The sequence below is a fragment of the Macrotis lagotis genome, chromosome 1 (genome assembly GCF_037893015.1).
Source record: "Macrotis lagotis isolate mMagLag1 chromosome 1, bilby.v1.9.chrom.fasta, whole genome shotgun sequence".
Classification (NCBI taxonomy): domain Eukaryota; kingdom Metazoa; phylum Chordata; class Mammalia; order Peramelemorphia; family Peramelidae; genus Macrotis; species Macrotis lagotis.
This window is the reverse complement of record NC_133658.1, coordinates 625543181-625569115: the sequence shown is the minus strand read 5'-3', so window position 1 is coordinate 625569115 and position 25935 is coordinate 625543181. Positions and strand designations below refer to the sequence as shown.

General features: G+C 34.8%; 1 long non-coding RNA gene and 1 pseudogene across 1 annotated transcript in view; one reads left to right on the top strand and one right to left on the bottom strand.

The window, feature by feature from the left end:
* Positions 1-25935, bottom strand: part of LOC141522089 (uncharacterized) — a 188351-nt gene that overhangs the window by 147129 nt on the left and 15287 nt on the right. The window lies entirely within an intron of this gene.
* LOC141522084 (large ribosomal subunit protein uL18-like) lies at positions 24452-25341 on the top strand (annotated as a pseudogene).

Sequence of the window (25935 nt, the reverse complement as noted above, 5' to 3'; positions counted from 1 at the left end):
TTCTTTTCCCAGTTTTTCTTCCAACTCCTTCATTTGATTTTCAAAGTCTTTTTTGAGCTCTATCATAGCCTGAGCCCAATTTCTGTTTTTCTTGGAGTCTTTAGATGCAGGAGCTTGTGCTTCCTCATCTTCAGACTGAATATTTTTGGTCCTTCTTGGGCTCATTTGCAAAATATTTCTCAATAGTCTTCTTTTTGTTTCTCTGCTTGCTCATTTTCCCAGCCTGGGCCTGGTTTGGGGTGTTTCTTGAGCTTTTGGGACACTCCCACAAGGGTCTCAGTGTGTACAGCTCTGTCCTCCCTCCTGGTCTGTGAATGACCATAAGCGCCCCCTTCTTACAAGGGGCTGATGTGTGTGGCGGGCTGCTGTTCTATGGGGGGGCCTAGACTGTGGTCAGGATCTGAATGTGGTCAGAGCCCCAGAGTCCTGTTTCAGGGGCAGAGGACAGAGCTAGGCAGTCTCTCTTCACTCCCCTCCCTCAGCTCCATGGACTCATGCCCTGGAGGCTCCTGCTTACAGGCTCTGCCTGCTTCTGTTTCCTGGATCAGGGCTGGGGAAAGAGGATGCTGCTTGCTGTGTGCCCTGAGGGTTGGGCTCCACATGCTTGCTCTAGCAGAGGTCCCCCACTGTTCCTCCACTTTGTGCCCGGTGCTCCTTGGCGTGCAGCTCAGGAGACTCCCCCACTGCTGTGAGCTGAGACCCCCAGTGCCCTGGGGCTGCCTCCGGGAGGCTGAAGTTCTTTTTCTCTGGTGGGCCACCCCTCTGGCGGCCACCTCTCCAATCCCGGGGAGCAGAGTCTTTCTGCTCTTTTCCCGGTTACCTTGAGTAGGAGAACTGCCTCACTGGGTCCCTTTGTGGGTTCTGTCTCTCGAAAGTTTAGTTAGAGTCCTTAGCTGATGAATTTTATCAGAGAGCTTCTAAGACTCGATCCCTTCTTGTCGCCATCTTGGCTCCGCCCCCGATACCTTTTATTTTTAACATGATAACACTGTCACATCTCAATAAAAACCAAGCACCTCCCCCCATACCATGTATCAAAGAAAAACCATTTATGCAGTATTTTGTACCTTTGTTACTTATCTCAATAGTTAAAGGAAATTTCAGTCTCAGCTTTCTACATTTTTATGTCTTATAATCTTATTTTCATTAATGTTGAGGTCTCATGGTATTTTGTCACCTCAATTCTGATTTATTCCCCTTGTATCATTTCAGATATGGCAGCTACAGGTGGTGCAATAGATAAGACTACCTAGAGTTAAGTAGTCAGGAAGGCCAGGAGTCAGGAAGACTTATCTTCATGAATTCAAATCCAACCTCAGACATTTACTAGTTGTGTGCCCCTAGGCAAGTCATTTAATCCTGTTTCCTCAATTTCCTCATCTGTAAAATGAGTTGGAGAAGGAAAGAGCAAATTACTCTAATATTTTTGCCAAGTAAAAGTCAAATGAGATCACAAGGGATAAGACATGATTGAAACAATTGGATAATAATAAAATCATTTCATACAAATTATCTCCTGTCTCTATGGACTTCTTAGGTGCATTATCTTTATAGGACTTTGGTCTTTGCCTTATTATACCACAATTTTTTAAGCCATTACCAATTCAATAGGTCACATCATTGCATCTAGTTTTTCATAGGACTTCATTTTTCAAATTCATTAGTTAATGGCATGTATCTGTATATACATATATATATATATATATGTGAGTATATAAAATACACACATATAAACTTTGATAGGCATTATTTTCCTATTTTACAGATTAAGAAATAGATACAGAGTTTAAGTGCCTTTTTTTCAAATCATTGAATTAATTTATGATAACAGTGAAATTTAGAACCATGGCATTGCAGTATATTCAAACATTTGCATTTGGAGGAGAAAATGAGGATATCTTCTATTCAGATTCTTCAGTATGTGAAACTACATAAAATAAATACTTTATCCTAGATTTCTAATATTTCCATTGTTCTGGAATCATCAAAAATTCTCTCTTGTTGATGGAATGACAGTGAAGAAACAGAACTAGGGAGGTAGGGTAGAAGACAACCTTTTTTATTTAGCAATATTATGGAAGAAACAAATAATTAGGGAAAAGGCATTGATTGAGGGCCTAGAGTAACTGACAGTATCCTTTGGATTCTTATTATAAAATGTAACATCATTTCTTTCTTTCCAGGTCTCTAGCTTTTAATAAAAGACTAACAGATTAAGTTGAGAGCCTTTTTCATTAAAAAAAAAAACACAGAAAAACATTGACATGCTTAATCTGCTTTCTAGGTCTTTAAATCCTTCCTCTTTCTCAAATCCAATCTTTTATCTCCCCTCCCCTTCCCCCCCCTCAAAATCATGTTTGTTAAAATAAAGAAGGGGGAAGGGGGAAATTTAGCCCACCTAGTACAGGAAGTTGTGAAAACCAAAATCCACCTAAACTGTATACTGTTAATCCCCTGGGTTCAATGCTTCATTCTTTAGAGCTATAGCACTCTGTTGTTTGAGAGAAAAAGAATGAAATTGTTAGTTGTCTAACCTCTATTACAAAATCAAAATGTAGAATGTATCCATTTTCTGAACTTATTTATTAGATGTCAAGAGTTAAGAGTCATTCAACACAAGTGGTCAAGAATCTGGGAGAAAGCAAGACGCAAGATGCAGATACTCTAAGCAAAAAATTATGTGCCTTATTTTTAGTTGTCATTTTTTTTTTCAGTCAGCATAGGTTGTCCCTAAGACAAAAATGGGAATTTGTGAATTTTGTTTTCCTTTCAACTTTTCTTCTTGAATAATTTTCTTTCTTTTCAGCAACTCAACTCTCCTCTTATAGATATTTAATTCTATCTTCTACACCAGAACTGTCTGAGACATTAATAGAACTCTGGCCTGCTTGACTCCATGAATGGTTCTTTAGTTAGCATGCTTCATTGCATCTAAGTTGTTATCATAGATATGTGAATAAATAATTGGAAGGAATCTCAAGTTCAATATGACTCATGGTGAGACTTTCTTCACTGACAACAGATCCCAACATTTGTTTTTTCACTTCTGTGAGCCCTTTTCAGTAAATAGCTAAATATATCATAAACTCCCAGGGTAAATGAAGATGTTGTTCAGGCCATTTTTCAGTCCTGTCTGACTGATCCCATTTAGAATTTTCTTGGCAAAGATTCTGGAGTGATCTTACTACAATTCATTTAACAGATGAGGAGACTGAGGCAAACAGGGTGAATTTACTTGACCAGGATCACACAACTAGTAAGTGTCAGTTTAGATTTGAACTCAGGAAGAAAGTGTTTAAAGGAATATTGTAATTACACACAAATTTTTCTTTGATGGACTTTAATGAATAAAAGTTCTAATCTTTGACTCAGCACTAAATAAATTGCAATCGTAAATGTGGATCTATATAGAATTTGTTTCTATATTTTGATTTAAAACAAGAATATAGTGACAATGTTTGCTCACACAGCTTTGTGTTAGAAAATGGCATGAAGATTTAGCAAGCACTCTTGTTGAGATATTGGAATTAATCTTATTTTTAGGAAAAACTATTATGCTTTAATCTGAATAATATTTGTAGTTCAAATCTGTTGATATGTCAGTTACATTTTATTTTTCATTCATTGTCAATTCATCAGTCAGAGATGTAAGAGACACAATATATTTATTAATAATCTAATTTAATTTGTTGGAAATTCCAGGAAAAGATTCATTGAGATTCGCTTTCTTTCTTTTTTTTTTTTAGGGTATTTTTGCAAGGAAATGGGGTTAAGTGTCTTGCCCATGGCCACACAGCTAGGTAATTATTAAAGTGTCTGAGGCTGGATTTGAAATCAGGTCCTCCTGACTCCAGAGCCAGTGCTCTATCCACTTCGGCATCTAGCCATCCCATCACTTTCAATGATTTTACATGGTCACTGAAATGTTTCTTGACAACTTTACCTAAAGAATTTTCTTATAGGAAATTATATATCAAAAAAGTGCTCACTATTGTTTTCTGTGGCTTCAAAATTTAAGCTTTTTAATCATACTTTTTACTTTGTCTTGAACAATGAAAATATTTGCATTTGCATTATTTCATGATTTGTTGAATTCAGCCATTAAAAATATATGTTTTTGATCTTTTCATATCATTTGAACACTCAAAGGATGATCAGTAAAAAAGATAACCAATGTTTCTCTCAACCCAAACGAATGAGTAATAACTCTGCCATAGAAAAGTCACTCAACATCTGTGTGTATTAGAACTGTAACATGATCTCTGCGTTTCTCTGCAAAAAATAGTAAACAATCAAGTGTTAGTGAGTTTGATTTTTTTAATAAAATGAATTATTTTGACAGAATCATCTAACACACTTTTAAGGTGCTATGTTAATCTCTTTGATGTCAAAACTTGTTTGTGTATGCTGCAGGGTGTTTATATTATATTTGCATTAATTTTTTTAATACACAAAACAACACCCCCAAATTTCCTATTCATTGATTCTGTACCATCTGTGCAAATTCCACGAGAGGGCCATTGATTTTTTCCCTTTAAAGGATGAATTAATTAGATGAAAAATGTCTCTCAATATTGTTGTTAAATGATGACAAAACAGCATATTCTCTTCCACTTACTATCATGAAAGTATCTAGAAATTAAAATGACTAACTTATAGACACCAGTTATTTTTTCATCTAATTACAAAATTCACAAATTAATTTTTGGCATTTTCTACAATAACTGATCCAACATCATATATGTGTATATATATATATGTATATATATGTACATATATATATATATATAAAACATATCTAATGAGACAACATATTCTTAGAAATGTGTCAGCATGAGTTAATAGAGTTATGTTCACGTATACACTCGACAATTATTTAGGCGCAAAATATGCAATTTTTTAAGTCTTAAATAGTATGTAGAAGCCTCATTTCTCCTTTCTTGGTTATTCACAAAAATAAATGAAATTAGGATTTTTGAAGTCTTTCCATTCAAAAAAGGTATCAACATAGTTTTCATGTTTTGATTGTAAATGTTCAGAAAAAAGAGAAGCTGCTATTTGAAAGTATTATTTCACAAATTACATATTTAGGTCAGAGATATTAATTATCTCCAAGAAATAAAAAAAATAATTTAATATATTTTTCTCATATTTCTTCTTTCTCAAACTCATCATAATGAAGGTATCTTGTACAACTTTTTGTATTATGCCAGAATTGTGAACTATCAAATGACCTAATGAAAGTCATTCAATAAAATTTCCTGATCACAGTATGCTAAATCTGAATGAATATTTTGAGACTCTCCCTTATCATCCTTTTAAATATTATATTTCTTATACACTAGTAGTCTTAATTCAGTTTGGAGTGACTATACTTTTTTTCAAATGAAGTAAAAGTATTTTTAAACAAATTTCATCTTACTAAAAACATTAGAGAGTGTAGGAATAAATGGATTTTCCCTTAGAATAATAAACAGTATCTATATGAAACCATTAACAAGCATTATATGCAATGGGGATCGGCTAGGCAATCCAAATAAGATCAGGGGTGAAACAAGGATGCCCATTATCACCACTACTATTCCATATCAAATTAAAAATGTTGGCTTCAGCAATAAGAGAAAAAAAAGAAATCAAAGGAATTAGAATTGGGAAGGAAGAGACAAAACTTTCACTGTTTGCAGATGACATGATGGTATACCTAAAGAATCCCAAAAAATCATCTAAAAAACTACTAGAAATAATTAGCAACTTCAGTGAAGTCGCAGAGTATAAAATAAGCCCTCCTAAATCCTCAACTTTTCTTTATATGACTAGCAAGATAGAGTAGAAAGAGCCAGAAAGAGAAATTCCATTCAAGGTAATCTCAGACAATATAAAATACCTGGGAGTCTACCTGCCAAGGCAGACTTAAAAACTTTTTGAAATCAATTACAAAACACTTCTCACACAAATAAAATAAGATTTAAATAACTGGGAAAGCAACAACTGCTCATGGATGGCTCTAGCTAATATAATAAAAACGACTATTCTACCAAAATTAAACTACTTGTTTAGTGGCCTACCAATCAAAATTCCAAAAACTTATTTTAGTGAGTTAGAGAAAATTGCAAGTAAATTCATATGGAGAAATAAAAAGTTGAGAATCTCCAGGGATTTAATGAAAAAAAGTACAAAAGGAGGTGGCTTCCAGATCTAAAATTATATTAAAGCATCAATCATCAAAACTATCTAGTATTGGCTAAGAAATAGAGTGGTGAATCAGTGGAACAGACTAGGTGCAATAACAGGAAATGATTATAGTAATCTACTGTTTGATAAACCCAGGGTCCAGCTATTGGGATAAAAACTCTCTCTCCGATACGATAAAATATTGTTGGTAAAATTGGAAGTTAGTATGGTAGAAACTTGGGTTAGACCAACACCTCAAGCCCTATACCAAGATAAGATCAAAATGGATACAGGATTTAGACATAAAAATATTATAAGCAAACTAGGAGATCAAGGAATAGTTAACCTGTCAGATCTATGGAAAGGGAAGCAGTTTATGACCAAGGAAGAGATGAGAATAACATTAAAAGTAAACTAGACAATTTTGACTATATTAAATTAAAAAGCTTTTGCACAGACAAAACCCACTGTAACTAAGGTCAAAAGAAATGTAGTAAATTGGGAAACAATTTTTACAACTAGTGTTTGTGAGAAAGGACTCATTTCTAAAATATGCAGAGAACTGAGTCAAAGTTTTAAAAATATAAGTCATTCCCCAATTGACAAATGGTCAATGATATGCAAAGGCAATTTACAGATGAGGAAATCAAAGCAATCCATAGTCATATGAAAAATTGCTCTAAATCACTAATTATTAGAGAAATGTAAATTAAAGCATCTCTGAGGTACCACCTCATGCCTCTCAGACTGAACAATATGACCAGAAAGGACAAAGGCATTTGGGAAATCTGGGACACTAATATATTCTTGGTGGAGCTGTGAACTCATCCAACCTTTCTGGAGAGCAATTTGGAATTACATCTGAAGGACAACAAAAATGTGCATCCCCTTTGATCCAGCAATAATACTACTGGGTCTATACCCTGAAGAGATTATGAAAAGGGGTAAAAATATCACTTCTACAAAAATATTCATAGCAGCCCTATTTGTGGTGGCAAAAAATTGAAAATTAAGTGAATGTCCTTTAATTGGGGAATGGCTTAACAAACTGTGGTATATTATGTAATAGAACACTATTATTCTACTAGAAATCAGGAGGGATGGGAAATCAGAAAAGTCTGGGGGGATTTTCATGAACTGATGCTGAGTAAGATGAGCAGAACCAGAAGAACACTGTACACCCTAACAGCAACATGGGGGTGATGGTCAACCTTAATGGACTTGCTCATTCCATTAGTGGAACAATCAGGCACAATTTGGGAGTTATCTGAGATGGAGAATGCCGTGTGCTTCCAGAGAAAGAACTATGGAGTTTGAACAAAGAACAAAGACTATTGCCTTTAATTTTAAAAAAATCTTATTTTGCTATATCTTATACTTTAAGTTTCTTCCTTGAGGATATGATTTCTCTGTCATCACATTCAACTTCAATCAGTGTATACCATGGAAACAATGTACGGACTAACAGATTGCCTTCTGTGGGGGGTGGGGGGGGTGGGGAAGCAAGATTAGGGAAAAATTGTAAAATTCAAAATAAATGAAATCTTTAAAAAAAACAAATTTGCTAAGATACTGCATTAATAAAATTGAAGCAAATTGCCTACTCCTCAAAATTATTTTGTATCTTAACAATAGACTGGTATTAGATATGGCCCACGAAAGCTCTGGCATGGGTCTGGACATTGACAAGAGACAGGTCAAATAGAGATATTAACAGGTAAGGCCATGAAACAAATTCTTTTACTTTATTCTTGGATACCCAGACTTTTATAACAAAAATCTATCTCAGACATGACAGGTTAGACGAAACTGTGCTGCATAGCTTACTGGGTTAAATTTACAATATTTTTCCTTTAAAGTCTGTAAACTTCTTTATCAGAAGCCTAAAACACCTCTGGTGCCACAGATTCTTAGGTCAGAATTCCCTGATGAGCCAACAAATCCATTTAATGAGCAAGATTGTATGCATATCTCTGATTGGCAAAGGTCACCAAAATATGTGTAAATCACTCTTAGGAGCTGGCCCTCAATAGTTAGGTCACTCCTGAAAAGGAAAATAGTGCTAAAACTAGCTTATATGTTCTATACATCTATATGTTAGGTTCTGTATTGTATATATTTAACCAATCAATGAAAACATTTACTGTTCAACTGAAATATGACAATAGCTATGTTAAATGATAAATGTATTAAAAAGTATATTGAATATATTGCTTCACTTTAAACAGTGTTTGTATATAAACTAACTTTTATGAGGAAAGAGTGCCATTCCATGTGACTTCTTCTTTTCTAACTTTGGTACACTGCTCATTCACAGAAATTTTACTGAATGACAACTCAGTATTGTGAACCATTTTTTAAAAAAATCTCCTTGACAGAAGAATAGTAGCAGATGAAGATAAGTTGAAATCTGAAATCAGCCTTAACACTTCAAGGAAAGATTTATATCTATAGAACAGGTAATGATGATTCTTGATGATTTCAAGATGGTTTTAATACACATGCCCAGCAATTATCATTTTCAAACATTCTGAAATGTGAGCTTCAAGAACACAAACATCTTGATCACATGATTGCCTAACTGATTATGTATGATTACAAGGTAACAGAGGAGAATAAGGGAGCTACTCTACTGTAGTACACAGAACACAAATAAAAGTATGCACATGCATTTGACCAACTGTTAAAAACTGGTGTGTGCTCAAATGTCAAACTCTTAATATGGTTTGGAAATAATTTGATGACAGGTTGGGAAACTTCAAGAACTCATGGTACCTTACACAAAATCAATAAGAGTTTGATGCAGTCTCTGCACAAAAACCAAAATCTCTTTGGGCAGAATCATGATGGTTTTTAATTACTGCAGAAACAAAATCATAATTAACCCAATACTTATGTCTATCATAGAATAAAAATATATTTGTAGCATTAATATGCAATTATTTAATTATTTACAGGTTAAAGGGCTTTTTAAAAAAAAAATTAAGCATGAGCTCCTAGAACCATATCCCTTAAAAGTAATTCCACTGCTGTTAAAGGTCTCCAGGAAGGGAGTGTCACCTCTTTTTAGAACAATACGTTTCATTATTGGACTAGCATTAATTGTGAAACAGTTTTTTTTTCTTATATCAAATCATAATCTGTCTTTCTTCATCTTTCATCCATTGCTCCTATTTTTACTAGCTAAGAACAGTGGTATATATGCCTACTTTAAAAATGTCCTCTAAAAATTTCAAAACAGAATGCTAAACTTAAATGCTATATCTACCCTTTTTTAAAAATTAACACTCACTCTTATAGCTTCTTTAAATTTTCTCTGTGTAGAATGATTCAGGTCCACTATTGACACTATTCTCTAGACTCATTTTAGGTTGCCAAATTTTAATCCCAGAACTGAACATAGTACCCAAGATATGATCCATCCGGGACAAATATAATAGGACTATAACCCTCATTTCAGATACTGGTTAATCAGTCTTTTTTTGACTTCCACATCATATGACTAACTTATGTTAAATTGTATTCCACTTAAACCCCCAGGTCTTCTTGTATTAGCTACTGTTGTTTCATTCTTCCTTACCCTGAATTTATTTAGCTGATTTTAAAAATATGTTTAGCTCTTTACTTTACCTCTAAATCATATTTACATGATATTTTGACCTATTATATAATTTTAAACATGCAAAATAATAAAACTGTATGGTTTTTAAAATTTCCTCCCATTCTCTTATAAGAATATTCAAATTAAAATTTATTTTACTAGATGTGATTATTTGTTTTAGCCTATTTATATAATTTTGGATCCCAGTCATGTCATCTGTAATAATTGTTATATTAATAATTTTTCTTTGCTTGGTGCCTCCATATTTTTGATAAGCATAATTCAAATTACTAATAAAAATGCTGAATGGATCTCTCTTCAAACTGACATTGATCCACTACTTTCTATTCTTCAAGTCTGGCTTCAAATCTTTACAGACTTCAATTCCAAATCCACCTAACTGTACTGTCACCCAGGTCACATGTTATCTTATCTACAAGAATAACATGAGACCAAATGTCTTATTGAATTCAATTTTGTTGTATACAAGACTTTTTTTTTATCTGCTAGCTTAATAATCTTGTTATAAAAGGAAATGTGGTTGGTCTGACATGATTATCACTTTATGAATCTATGTTGGTATATAGTGATAAACATTTCTTACATTCACAAACCTTAACAATAAATTCTAGAAATTTGCCACAAATCAAAATCAGGCTCTCAGGCTTATTTTCCACCTTTGTGAAAATAAAGAACTATGTCCATTTCCAATCCTGTGGATTTTTCCTTTTTTTCAAAGATCACTGATAGTGATTCAATAGTCATATCAACCCTATTTTTCAGTTTTGTAGATTGTTTATCTAAGCCTGGTGACTTGAACTTATTAAAGATGAATAGGTATCAAATTAAAAAAATCCTTTTCCTTAAGAAAATTATGTTCTAATCAAGGAAAAAGACATAGAGATGGAGTAGTATTTTGAAGTGGAAATTCATGAAAATGGTGAATGATCTATAGGAGAGTAGAACTGCATACCATTCCCCAGCAGCAATAGAAGTATTGATTTGATTAGGGTTTCAAAGCTTGGAAGGGACAGAGGCAGTGCTGTAGGATATCTAGGTAGTATCAGAGCAGATGAGAAAGGTGACTCAGCTAGATCTAGTAAACTAGATATAAAGCTAGTCACGAATCTTTATGGATGTGCCAGGGAGAGAGGATCCAGCAGATGTCTGTAAACAGACGATTCCAGTAGGACTACTGCAGAATATGAAAATGGGTGTGTCAAGACCAGACTGGAAGGGTCAAAGAGATAGACTTCTTTAGATAGAATGATGCTAGAATGGATGACCAAACTAATTACCTTCTGCAGATTTGTGAAGAGCTGATCTATATTCCTCTCTTTAGTTTGGGGATTTTTCTCACAAGAAGCAATCTTTTTGATCCACAATGTTGTACATTGCTATTACTTTTTTTTTTTGCATCCACTCAAGGATCTCATTTCATCAAACCTCAGTGTCATGAATGAATATTTAATTCTTTGCATTAATAAAATACTATTTTACTGCTTCAAGAGGAATTTGAAAAAAAAGAGGTTTCCTGGTAGTTCTTTATAATAACTAATAATTATATGTTTATAGAAGTCCTTTACTTCCATCATTTAAAATTTGTTTCTCACAACAACTTGTAAAATAAATAACATTTTTATTCTTCTTCTTTTATCAATAAAAAACCCTCAGGCTCAAATTAATGAAGTCACTTTAATCAATCAACCAACAAATTTTACTAAGCATAAATTATCAGACATTGTGTGCTAAGTGCTAGGGATACAGATTCAAAAATGATAATCCCTTCCTTCAAGGATCTTAACATTCTACTACTTTCCTAATGTCTCACAGATAGGAAATAGCACAGGTAAGACTCAGGTGCAAATTTATGTTGACGAAAGTCAAATGTCTCTTTCCAGTGCATTATAACTACCTCCAAATGGACAAGGTGGGAATCAATTTTGCTTAACTAAACCTTTTTGTTACAAGGCTTTTTTTTTTAGTTTTTTTGCAAGGCAAATGGGGTTAAGTGGCTTGCCCAAGGCCACACAGCTAGGTAATTATTAAGTGTCTAAGTTTGGATTTAAACTCAGGTAGTCCTGACTCCAGGGCGGGTGCTCTATCCACTGTACCACCTAGCCACCCCACAAGGCTTTTTTTTTTTAAATTGTGAAGAGTTTGAGGAAAGGAAAATAAACTCCCATTAAAAATAAATTTAAAGTTAAATAAAATTTTAAAACATAACTAGGATAGCCGTCCAAAACAAAAGGAAAAATTATTCCCTTTCTGGGGTTATAGGTGTGTATGTCTGTGTATGTGTGTGTATGTGTGTGTGTGTGTGTGTGTGTGTGTGTGTGTGTGTGTGTGTTTGAAAGGGGGGGGGGCGGCAGAAGGGAAGATAAGACAGGTAAAACCAGAATAAATATTGATTCCCTAGGATTTGATCCTAGAATGGTAGACCAAGCTGAAGCAAATATAATATTCCAATGAGAGTTTATCTGGAAGTATCTGAGAGTGAAAGACAAGTTCAGATGGAACCATGATTTTATGGCAGACCAAGAGCACCTGTTTGCTTCTGAATATTTTTGAAGGACTTTTCTATCAAAAATCAATTATTTTCCTCTAAAATAATAAAGCCAGGAGATATATATATATATATATATATATATATATATATATATATATATATATATATATATATAAAACCTTATCCTTATAACATTTAACATGATAAATTTGCTGTTTAGGAAGGAAACAAGGATTTATTAATCACTTATTACATGTTAGAGATTTTGCTAAATGCTTTGCAGATATCTCTGATCTTCACAACAACCCTGGGAGATAAATACTGTTATTATTCTCATTTTACAGTTAAGGAAACTGAGACAATAAGAAGTTAAATGATGTCCCATTGTCATATAATCAGCACATGTCTGTACTCTGATTTAAATTAGATCTTTCAGACTTCATAGCCTGTTGTCTCTTTACTGAGCCTCCTAGAGGGCTTAGCAGAACTCTGGGTTATCACACTTCCCAGACTGGCAGTGGAAACCACTTTATAACCTGAAAACTGAAAGTACCATGTGATTAAAATTGATCACCAGTGGCCAGAGGGTGGATCACTAATACTTTTGTCCTAGCTAGGCCAAGTGGTGACCCAGATAAATAACCCCCTAAAAGTAAGCAGTGAAGTCAAATGAGTTTGCATATATAAAGTGCTTTCCAAACTTCAAAACAATATGCAAATGCTAACCATTATTATTGTTTATAATAATAATTATTATTGCTATGACTCTTCAAGTGACAAGGCTTTACCCTGCTCTGAACTTCAACATTAATTGCTTTAAAGGCTTCAGAAAATTGCCTTCAACTCTTTGTGAGAATGCTTACTGGCAAGACTTTGGTCTATTTCCTCTAAGAAGTTTGCTTCAAATTTTCAAACTCATCTTAATGCATTTTTCAGTTCAAGACACATATGGGAGAAAAATACACATTAAAAAATGAAATTCATGATTGTCCTTGTTACATTCAAAAGGGTTTCAGATATGAATTCAGTTAGGTGGTCGCTGAGACCTCTTTGAATTACATGATTCTACGGAAATCTAGAGCTAAGAAATGTCTTTGGAAAAAATTAATTTTTCAAACTCCTGAAAACTAAGTCAGATTTACAAAGGACTTTCTTCCTGGGAAAGTCTTAAAGGAAATTCAAGAAGATCCCCACAGATCACCAGAGATTATGAAATTTATGTTTTAGTTTTGTCATTTTCAGGTAATTGTTCAAATCATAAATCTCTCCTGAAAGGGGATGCTATTTAGTGCAAATTCACATAGAGAATGAAAAGGAAAGACTCTCTAGAAAAAAAAAAAGAAGACAAATTAAGAAAACATTTTAGTCCTGGTAAGTATTGCTCTCCACCTAAATATAGCACTTACATCCCAGAATTTTTGTTTTGTTATTGTTGAGTTATTGTTCAGTTATTTACAACTCTTTGGAACCACATTTGAGACTTTTGCCAAAGATACTGCATTGGTTTGCCATTTTCTTCTTCAGCTCATTTTACAGATGAAGAACTGACCCAACAGGGTTAAATGACTTGCCCAGAGTCACACAGCTAGTAAATGTCTGAGACTGGATTTGAATGAATGAAGAAGTGTCTTCTGAATCCTAGTCTGGTGTTTTATTCACTGTACCACCTAGCTGCCTCATAAAATTTTTTGTAAATATTAACTTTTCTTCAATAGTTATCAAACTTAGACAGTTTTGCCAAGTGTGGTTTGTAACTATGGAAACTGAAACAGAGAGCTGTCTTAAGCTGTGTATCTAGTGATAATAGCTACTCTTTGTATTGTACTATGTGATTTTATGCATGTACATAAAAAGGCAACAAGGCAAAGGAGAAAGAATCTGGAATTTGGCATTAGAAAAATTTGTATTCATATTCTGCTTGAATGACTATGGGCAAGTCATATGACTACTTTGTTTTTACAGATGAGTTTTCTCATCTATAAAATTAAGAATTTGGAAATCAATTGTCTCTTTGTTCTGTTCCAGTTCTTTAGCTGTGATCCTATTATACCATGTCATTTCCCCTCATAGAATGTAAGCTCCTTAAGAGAATTTGCATTTGTCTGAAATCTCAGTATCCAAGCTGATGTCTAGTGTCTGGTCTATAGTATGATATTAATACTTGAATGAGTGAAGATAGCAAAGAAGTTAGGAAGAAGAATTATTCTAACTTGAGAGATGAGAAGCTGAATGACTTTTCTAAGGTCTCATAGCTAGCTAGTAAAATAACCGGGTTTTGCTGCTTCTTTTTAAGTATTTAAATGGACTCAAAAACATTTTAGTAGACCCCTGGCATGTTAAAACAGTACTTTCATATTATATGTCATGTTCCTGGTCCATAGCACATCGCAGTTTGTCAGAATAGTGGCAGACGTGAAGTGGCCATCTTGTATCCTGAATGTTCTGATTCTCTTCCTTATCTTTCTACTAAACTTCAAACAAGAATAGAAAAGCTTAAGAAGCAATTGGGGGGGGGGGTTGGGGAAAGGCAAATTAAATGACTTGCTCAGGGTCACACAGTTAGTAAGTCTATGAAATCGGTTTCTCCTGATTCTAAAGTTGGTGCTCTATCCATCTTCTGCTCCACCTAATTGCCTCAAGAAGAATTTATTAAAAGCTATTAGGTCTCAGCCATTGTGCTATGAATTGGAATTAGCAGATTATAAAATAATACTAGAAATGCAACATATATACACATATATATGTATATATGTTATGATAGGCTAAGGATTGGGAAGCTGCCTATCAAAGCATTCATATAGATCATAGATTTAAAGCTGAACATGAGTTTTGACAGTCTTCCCCAAGCTCCTTAATTTATTGACAAGGCAATCGATACCTATGAAGTTAGATGACTTGTCCAAGGTCTCATATAAAATAAACTGCAACATTCTTTTCATTATACCTACTCTAATTGTCTCTATGTTTTATATGGATATTTTATCCACATAGTTTTTAAGTTGACTGAGACATTTCACTTTTCTTTGTATCCTCAGAACTTAACACTCTAACTGAAACTTAATAATGGTATATTGACTATGTGGGTCACATCAAAATGTGGCAAGGTTTCAAAGAAAGGGGAACAGTAAATCATTTTACTTGTCTCCTGAAGAATTTGAATATGGGCTAAGAAGAAACAGTTAGAATTGGACATGAAGCAACTGATTGGTTTAAAATGGGGGGAATCACAACAAGGATGTATATTATCACTTTTTTTATATAACATGTGCTGAGAATATCATGCAAAATGTCTGACTGGAGGAATTAAAATGGAAATGAAGGTTGAGGGAAGAAATATCAACAATCTCAGAATAATTAAGAAGCTTCTTGATGAGGATGAAAGAGGGGAGTGTAAAAGATGGCTTGAAGCTTAATATCAAAAAAATTAATATTTTTATAACTTGTCCCATTGCTTCTTGGCAAATATGGGAAGAAGAAATGGAAGTAGTGTCAGATTTTATATTCTTGGACTGCAGCCATGATATTAAAAGTCACTTGCTCCTTGGAAAGAAAGCTATGGTAAATTTGGAGAGCATACTGAAAGTAGAAAAATTGCCTTGTCAGCAAATCTTTACATAGTCAAAGCAGTGGTTTTTCCAATAGCAAATTGGACACTTTTGAATTGTAGTTCTGGAGAAGAGTCTCTTGTACAGGAAAGAGATCAAATAAGTCAATAATTAAAGAAATTAATTCAGTCTATTCATTGAAGGACAAATACTGAAGCTGAATCTTAAATACTTTGATCACAGAATAACAAGGCAGGACTCGTTGGAAAAGACCTTGATTCTTTGATAGACATCAAGGAGGAAGTGCCTATAAAGGATGGCATGCATAAACAGTGTCATGGAAGCAATAAACATGAGCTTGGACAGACTCCAGGAGATAATGGAGGATAGAAGGAATTGGCGTGAATTTGTTTGTCCATGGGGTCAAAGAGATTCAGACATGACTGAATGACTGAACTAGGACAACAATCGATTGACTGACTGATTGTCCATTGACTCAAAGTTAGCAAGTGCCAGATTCAGAAACTTGAACTCAAGCACTGGGACTCCTCAGTTCCCTTTTTTTTATGCTAGATGAAAACAGAATTCCAAAGTGAATGCTTCAATACTTTCCCTATACTTAACCTATCATAACCCAATCAGGCAATGTTCTTTTTTTTTTTTTTTTTTTTTTTTTTTTAGGTTTTTGCAAGGCAAACGGGGTTAAGTGGTTTTCCCAAGGCCACACAGCTAGGTAATTATTAAGTATCTGAGACCAGATTTGAACCCAGGTACTCCTGACTCCAGGGCTGGTGCTTTATCCACTGCGCCACCTAGCTGCCCCTAGCCAATGTTCTTTTAAGCAAACAACGAAAATTTCTTCAAGATAGGGATAAAGAAATGGGAGCAGATGCTTATAGAGTCATCTTGTATCTGAGTAAAAAAAGTGGACCAACTTCCATTGATCCAATATAACAACTATTTGTATGCTCACACTGCTAAGGGATAAGTCCGCAGGTTTGGATATCTAAATATCCATATAGTCATTATATTCTCTTTTATTTTGCAAAGTACAACTTCTCATTGGTGTGCCAATTGGGCTTAATCATAAATGTTAAATATTACTGTTTCAAAAACATGCTGTGACTTATCCCATGTGAATCATTTCAAGTATAGCTAGAATCTGCTCTCCAAGAGCTCCTCTGTGTAGTCTTGGAACACCAAGGGGCCTTGTTTCTAGTCATCAAGAAAAGGAGTTGAAAATCAAAGATAAGGAGGTTGAATATTCAAAAGGAAACACACTTTGAATTTGACTGTGGTTGGTGGGTGACTACATGGTACAATGGTTGTGCATATTTATTGGGTAATTGAAAGGAATTTTTCTTGAGATTTCTGAGACAGAAGGAGCCGGCAGACACTACACACATTCAGACATGCTTTAATTAGTGGAGGCTTTTTTGTTGGATAAGTATTCAGTCTCAGAATGTATGTGCAGCTAGAATAAAGGGGACAGAGCATGAGGATACAAATGGAACAAGGAAAGCAAATCCATCTTGTTTTCCTAGAGAGGATTTGTTTTTGTTGTTTTGCTTTTAGAGAGAATTTTTGAAATAAAGAAAGACATACAGAAAGAGAGAGAGAGAGAGAGAGAGAGAGAGAGAGAGAGAGAGAGAGAGAGAGAGAGAGAGAGAGAGATGGAAGGAGAGACAAGGAAAGAACGACAAAAGGAAAGATAGCAAGACGGTGACACAGAAAGCAAAGGACGACAGACACACATACACATACTCATACACAAAAGCTACCAACAACAAACAAGAAACTGTTGACATTATTGAAGATAACTAAAGCACACAAAAGCAGTTTGCCTGAAAATATTATAATTTTTTTCCATGAAAAACAAATATCATTTTTAAAATGGTAAGAAATAATACAAACAGATTCACTTCTCAGAGTATTGTAACTAGAGTCAAAGGAAAATTATTAAAAAATCACATCTTTTATCTAAAATGTGTTTAAAAATTATTAGATTGGGAAAAGGCAGTATAAGGTTTGGAAGCAGAAAATTGCCCAGGACTGACTTGTTTTCTTCTCCCTTGCTAGCTTAGGGATCAGAACAGGTCCTCTCACTAGGGGTCCAAGGAAATGATCCAATAATTCAAGTACTTCTGGAGCACTGGGACTTGCCTTTGAATGACTAAGCTCAAAGGATGATGTCAGTCTTCCTGGCTTTTCTGACTGTGAAGCCAGGAAACATGAAGATCAGTAGGAGATCAGATTATGTTCTTTAAAATTGATTTTCTGGGGAACAAGTTTAGTTTGGGAGGAAAAAAAAAGAACAAGGGAGATCTGAAACATGGAACAAGGGTAATAGATTAATGCTTACCTAACTTTTCTTTTTTAAATTATCATCACTGAATTGGAGCTTAACCAAAGACATTATCAGCTTAATATAAACATTGTTCATTTTTGAGAGATGAGAAATAGTGGTCAGTTCAGGGGTTTTGACAGCTCTGAATTGAATGGACTGGTTATGTGACATAATGCAGAGTTCTGGTCTTAGATTTAGAACACTTCTATTCAAATCTCAGTCCCTGTGTAGCCTCTGAGAAAGCCCTTAATTTCCATGTGCCTATACTTCCTCATCCATTAAAGGGGGGTATTACCTTCCTGAAAGAACTGAGAGAAACCTTATTGTGCTATAGAAATATGAATGATTATTGTTATTGATCCACTTTCCCTGAAAAATCCACTGAAGCATGTGACTGGAAAACCACTCTAACCAAAAAAAAAAAAGTCATTTTTTTCCATTGTAGAAATGATTTGCATTCATTCAGGATCTTTCCTAATCAATTTTTTGCCAAGGAGTTTCTTTCTAAAATAAAATTATCCCTTTCTTGGGGGACTAAAATGGTAAGAAAATGGGAAAGGTTCTTAATTTAAAAAAAATAAGAAATGAATCAAGATCAATTGTCATGTTGTCTTATCATCAATTTTGAGAATAGCATTACTTCTTGTCATGTGATGAAAATTTTTCAACAATTATTAAATCTTATAAGCATGATTAAATATTTTGGGTTTTTTGTTTGTTTGGTTTTTAGTAACAGTAAAATATGGTTTATTTTTCACTAACTGCTTTCCTGAGACCTTTTGAAATTTTTGTATAATTGCAGTTTAATTTTGTAGAAATAAGAGAATTCATAGAAATCTAAAACTCAAAGGGAACAGGCAAATTTAATTTTATAAGGGAGAAAAATATCTTCTAGGAAGACATAGCTTAAAATTTCATGGAATCAGGGCGGCTAGGCAGCGCAGTGGATAGAGCACCAGCCTTGGAGTCAGGAGTACCTGGGTTTAAATCTGACCTCAGACACTTAATAATTACCTAGCCATGTGGCCTTGGGCAAGCCACTTAACCCCATTGCCTTGAAAAATCTAAAAAAATTAAAATAAGAAAATTCTTTGAATCACAGACTTAGATTTGGGACTTTTAACTTCAGATCATCTAATCTATTTCTTTACGCAAATGCAAAAATAACACTTTGTAATATACCAGACAGATGTTCAATCAGACTCTGAGTATTTTTGTGACATGGAAAATGCCCTCAAATCAACTTCTATGGAATACTTTGAAACTGTATGAAAGAAAGGATAAGAAAATAAGGTGACATGTATGAAAAGGAAAGAATTCACCTGAAGTGCTAATTCACGAGGAGGAAATATCATCTGGTAACTTCCTATTTTAACTATTTTCCTTGCTGCCTAAATGCTAAATTTGGATATTTCGATACTGCTGATGTGTTACAGGACTTCCCAATATTTTTTTGTATTTTGTACTCTAAAACAAAACACCAGTCATCTCTTTCTAGTTATAACTTGATTTTGTTGGGGTCTTTGGAATGATGTTATCTGCAATTAGAAACATACTGAACCATTATTAGTCACCTCCATATCACGATAAACTATTATAACAGAACATGCATAGAAGTATTTAGACAATCTTGATATTGCTTTCATTAATGCAACCTAAGTTAACATAAAATTTCATGACATAAACATCACATTATTCCTTCACATCAAGCTTGTAACCCACAAACATTCCTAGATATAATTTTTTACCTTAGATTTCTGTCAAAGTCAGTCTCTCTCATTCTGTATTTGTGCATTTGAAATTTTTTATATTAAAAGCATTAGTGTGCCAGAGGAGCATCTATCACCAGGGAGAAAACTCAGGTTTGTGCGACTGATTGTAGAATTGTTTTGCTTTTTCTCTGTTGTAAGTCAAAGAGACAAATTTTGTGCTAACTCACATCTTGTACTGAAATGTGGCCCAAAGATCATTTCTATGGACCCCATAATTTTTCTCTCCTCTTAAAGTGCTTGATTTTATTTGAACGTTGGTCTTTAGGGGTGTATAGTTGGTCCCAAATTTCAATCACATTGGCAGTTTCCCTTATGCATTGCTTGCTAAGCTGCTAATGGTCTGAAGCAAATGGCCCTGAGTTGGCAATAGAGTCAGTTTCAATGAGACTGTATGGGAAGGCCAGATCTACCCCAGGTCCCTTGGTAGGAATCAACCTAGGGATAAAAAAGGGAGCCTTCTAGTGTGTGCTAGCAGGGAAACAAAGTTCTACGTTATTTGATTTACTCTTTTTTAAAAAAATACATTGGGTTCTGCCCTTCTTGGAAAGAAAGAACTCCTATGGTCCATAACATTTTGATAGTATTGAAATAAGCCCTTTGATTTCTCACACTAGATATTCTTGGTCATAGTCATCATCCTCATCAAAATTATTTGTTTATTATCTTTTTTTGACCTGTGTTCTTTTGTAGATACTGTACCAAGTTGGTTACTCTGCCTCATATTGGGTTTATGGTTTTATACATTATATATTTGCATTCGTGCTTTCATTTACATTATTCAGTGAATGATACAAATGGCAATATTTTAGAAATACAATGAATGAAGACCTTAGGAAATTTTTACATTGTGTTTATAACCCTTCCTTAAATATTTTAAGATTTTGTGATTTCAGGGTGAGGACCTCCCACAATCTTGATTAAAGTCCTGCCTTGCCTTAGAAAATGATATGTTGAGTTGCTGGGGCTACTAAAATTAATCACTTGGTCAGCAACTCTCTAGTAATGTATCTTCTTGAAATTAGGAAAGGTTCTTGTAACATATAGTCCATCACCAGACCAGTAATCAAATATACTAAAATTTAATCAGAGTAACCAGAACATGGACTCTGATAGAATAGCCTTAGATGACATCATCTGCTAGATCATACTACCTATATATTAGACTGATGTTTATTTACATACAAAATAATGACTTGATAACAATGGGTCATCTAGGACAGTGTTGTCCAACTCAAAAAAGAAAAAAATGGCCACTTATTTGTACAGTGTTCCTACTGGCAGAATGCTAGGTCTGAAATGGAATATTATCCATTTTTTATTTATTTGTTAAATATTTCTTTTTTATTTTATTTCTTTTAGTTTTCTTTTCTTTTTTTATTTTTTGTAAGGCAAATGGGGTTAAGTGGCTTGCCCAAGGCCACACAGCTAGGTAATTATTAAGTGTCTGAGGCCAGATTTGAACTGAGGTACTCCTGACTCCAGGACTGGTGCCCTATACACTGTCACCTAGCTGTCCCTAAAATATTTCTTAATTACATTTTAATCTGGTTCCAGTCATGGTGGGAGTGTTGGCAGTCACATGGTAAAGTCTACTGCCTCTGCCCTAGGGTATGATATTGTGGAGATATGCAAAGAAGACTGGATTTGGAATTCCAATCCACTTCTAGACTCTGTGATTTTAAGATCAGCTCTTAACCTCTACACATCTTAATTTCCTGATCTGTAAAATGGATTTGGCCTAAGCATCAAATTATTTGGTTCCTTTATTAATTTAAGAATCACCTATAAACATTTATCATATGGTAGGTACCGTACTAGATGGTGGATATATAAACACAAAATTGGAACAGTTTACATTCTATTATAAAAGAAAAATACTCAACAATGAAAACTAAATGTAAAATTTATACAAAGAAGGCCCAAAGAACTCAATCAGGGGAAGGCAGTGATGACTGGGGGCAACACAATATTTCTTCCCATGTTTCTCTGAATTCTTGATATTGTTTCTTGTAGAACAATCAAATGGTACCTTAGGTACATAATATAATTTGTTCAGCCACCCCCCCCAAAAAAAGAGCAACTTCTAAAGAAGACACACACACACACACACACACGCACACACTATATGTATATAAACACACACAAATACATATATATGTATATGCATATATGTGTTTGTGCGAGAAATCTACCAATACAGATCATCACCAACTCAACAAACTTACCTTTGGTTGTTTCTAGGAAATTTTGGGAAGATAAGTAAAATGCCCAAGGTCTCATAGCTAATATGTATAGAAGATATGAATGAATCTAAGTCTTCCTGACTCTGATGTCAATTCTATACCCATTAGCAATGCTACTAAGAATATTTTTCATATATTTCATATATGAGTCCTTTCTTCCTCTCTTTGACATGCTAGGAGGTAAACAACCAATTTGTTGGATCAAGGGGTCAAAGGGCATAAACAGTTTCAATTCTGTCATATAATTTCAGGTTGCTTTCCAGAATGCCTGAGTGCCTGAGGCAAACAGGATTAAGTGATTTGTCCAGAGTTAGATGGCTAGTAGAGGTCTGAGGTCAGATTTGAACTCAGGAAACTAAGTCTTTTTGACTCTAGGCCCAGCTTCTATCCATTACACCATTTAGATGCTCACATATGGATTAAATTGGAGACAATTAACAGAGGATAAATACTTGAGAAGAATCAAGAAAGATTTCCTCTGGAAGATGGGAATTTAATTGGGGCTTGAAGGTAGCCAAGAAACCAGGCAACAGAGTTGAGGCGGAAGAGAATTAAAGGACCACCCATGAAAATACTCAAGGGGAAAAATGGAATGTCTTGTCCAAGGAACAAAAAGGAAGCCTGTGTTAGTGGATTGTAGAACACTTAATTGTAGAATACTAAAGATAGGAAGGGGTCAGTTGATGAAGGAATTTAAAAGTAAAATAGCATTTTGCATTTAATTCTGGAGATATTAATAAGCACCTGGAATTTATTGAATAGAGGAATGATGAATGAAGAATAAATAAAAATGGGGAAGATTTGAGGGAGACTAGCTAGAAGGTTATTGGAATAGTCTAGGTATGAGTTGATGTGTAGTGGCAGCATTGAAGGAGAGAATAGAATATATTATATTTGATGAAACTTGGCAATGGGATTGATAGGAGAGGGGTTAAGAGAAAGAGAGAGTGAAAACTTGAGCATGAAAATTGTTGTGAGTCTGGGTATTAAGAGCATGGTGGTGCCCTGGACAATGATAGGGAAGTTGTGGGAGGGATGGAGTGAGGGAGGAGTTTTACTTGGGGAAGGGAAAAGATAATGATTTCAGTTTGGGATATATTGTGGTCAAGATGTCTACAGAACAACTATGTTGAAATATCTAATAGGAAATTGAAACTGCTAGTTTGGAGTTTAGTACAGATATTAGTATTGGATAAGTAGATCATCAAATAGAGATGAAAATTGAAACCATGGTTGCTGATTTGATTACCAAGTGAAATATCAGGGAAAAGAGAAGGTCCAGACGTGTGTGTGTGTGTGTGTGTGTGGGATACTATTATAAAATACTATTTTTCTCAAAAAACACATTTCATACATTCTGAAATAAAAAGATTATGCATCCTTAGAGAGTCAAGCAGTGGGCAATACCATATTGTAGAAGAAATTCCAGTCATCTTTTGCCAAAGATTTATTTCCATGTAATGATCTCAACAATAGAGAGTTCAGAGAAAATGTTGAGAAGCAATTTAGTATGTGGTGGGTAGAAGGTTGGTCTTCTAGAAAACCTGTCTTCAAGTCTTGCTTTTGATGCATATTGTGATCATGTGTTTTTTTCCCTTAACCTCCGAAGCTTGAAAGTTACAGAATTGTCAGGCTATGTCAGTGTATGGAAAAGTCTATTCCAGGTATTGCCACTGATGATGGAAGCACAATTCTGGGGGAAAGGGTGGGGAACTGCAATATTTAATGAAATGAATTGAGAGGTGTGTGCCATAAATTGATATTCTAATGAAGGAGTACTATTTCAACTGACTGTAGGAAAGAGTTAACTCAGTAAATAAAAGCTCCTGCTATTATTATTGTTATTAAGCCAGTCAGAGATCAATTGAAAACTTAGGAAACTTGAAGGATGGGGAGGTCTTTTTTGCAAATAAGGGAGTTTGGAAGAGGATTAAGTTTAAGAAGGAAGGTAATAGTTCTATTTAGAACATATTGAGTCTGAGCTATTTATGGGACAACCAGGGTGAGATGTTTATTTTTCAGTTGGAAATACAAGAGATCAAAATAGTGAAGGGTGAGGTTTGTCAATTTTAGATTCATATTCATAGAAAAAAATGTTAGCCTAAGGAAGCCAATGAGATGAGAGAGAGAGAGAGAGCTCTAGAGAAAAGACCTCTGCTATATCTACAGAGATAAGTCAGTTATAGAAAGTCTGAGAGGCCTTTCCCCCTAGTGCTGCAAGACCTGCTGGTCTGTGCTGAGGGCACGGGTCTCATTCAGTAGGATGGGGTTCATGAAAGTTGTGAAGAACAAGGCCTACTTCAAGAGGTTCCAGGTGAAGTTCTGGAGACAGAGAGAGGGAAAGATGGACTACTATGCGCGGAAGTGGCTGGTGATCCAGGACAAAAACAAGTACAACACCCCCAAGTACAGGATGATCTCCATGTCACCAACAGAGACATCATCTGCCAGATTGCTTATGCCCATATAGAAGGGGATATGATTGTCTGTGCAACCTATGCCCATGAGTTACCCAAGTATGGTGTGAAGGTTGGCCTGACAAACTATGCTGCAGCTTACTGTACAGGCCTGCTGCTAGCCTGCAGGCTTCTAAACAGATTTGGCATGGACAAGATCTATGAAGGCCAGGTGGAAGTGACTGGAGATGAGTACAATGTGGAAAGCATTGATGGTCAGCCTGGGGCTTTTACATGCTACCTGGATGCAGATCTTGCCAGAACTACCACTGGAAACAAAGTGTTTGGGGCTCTTAAGGGAGCTGTGTATGGTGGTTTGTCTATTCCTCACAGTACCAAATGCTTCCCAGGGTATGATTCAGAAAGTAAGGAATTCAATGCTGAAGTATATCAAAAACACATCATGGGCCAAAATGTTGCAATTATATGCACTATCTTATGGAAGGAAATGAAGATGCTTATAAAAAAATTTTCACAGTACATAAAGAACAACATAACTCCCTACATGATGGAGGAGATGTACAAGAAAGCTCATGCTGGTATCCGGGAGAATCCAGTGTATGAAAAGAAACCCAAGAGGTAAGTTAAAAAGAAAAGATGGCACTGCCCCAAAATGCCCCTTGCCCAGAAGAAAGAGAGAGTTGCTCAGAAGAAGGCAAGTTTTCTCAGAGCCCTGGAATGTGTGGCTGATAGCTAAAACATCAAAATCTGTAATTTTCTATGAAGATTTTCAGATTAAGCCAATAAACTTATTGAACAACAACAACAACAACAACAACAACAACAAAGTCTGAGAGAAGGTCCCATCAAATAAGAAAAGAATGGGGAAATAGTAATGATGTGAAAACTCAAGTAGAAGAGAGAGTTTCAGAAGAGAAGTTAAGGTGGGGACTAAGAGGCCACTGAATTTAGAAATTACAGTTTGTTGGTAGCCATATAATAGTAAGTCTCAGATGAGTAAGAGGATGACAGTTCTACTAGATGATTAGGGGAAAATGCTGCTTACACTGCCTGTGTAGACATGATGATTAGAGTCTCTTTAGAGTCATTTTGAGGAGATATCACAGTAGATTCTAAGTGTTTAAGCTATGATGCTACAGATTCCAGGCTGTGAAATGGCAAGCAATCAGCTAAATAGAGCTCAGAGGTTTCTAATATAAAAGTTATGAAAGGTTCTTGAAGACTGGAAACAAGAAAAGAGTTGGAGCTTCTTCTGAGAAAAAATAGAAGCATATTACAATATAAGTGGGAAACCAAGATTAATTGTAATTGATAAAACTATTAAAATTAT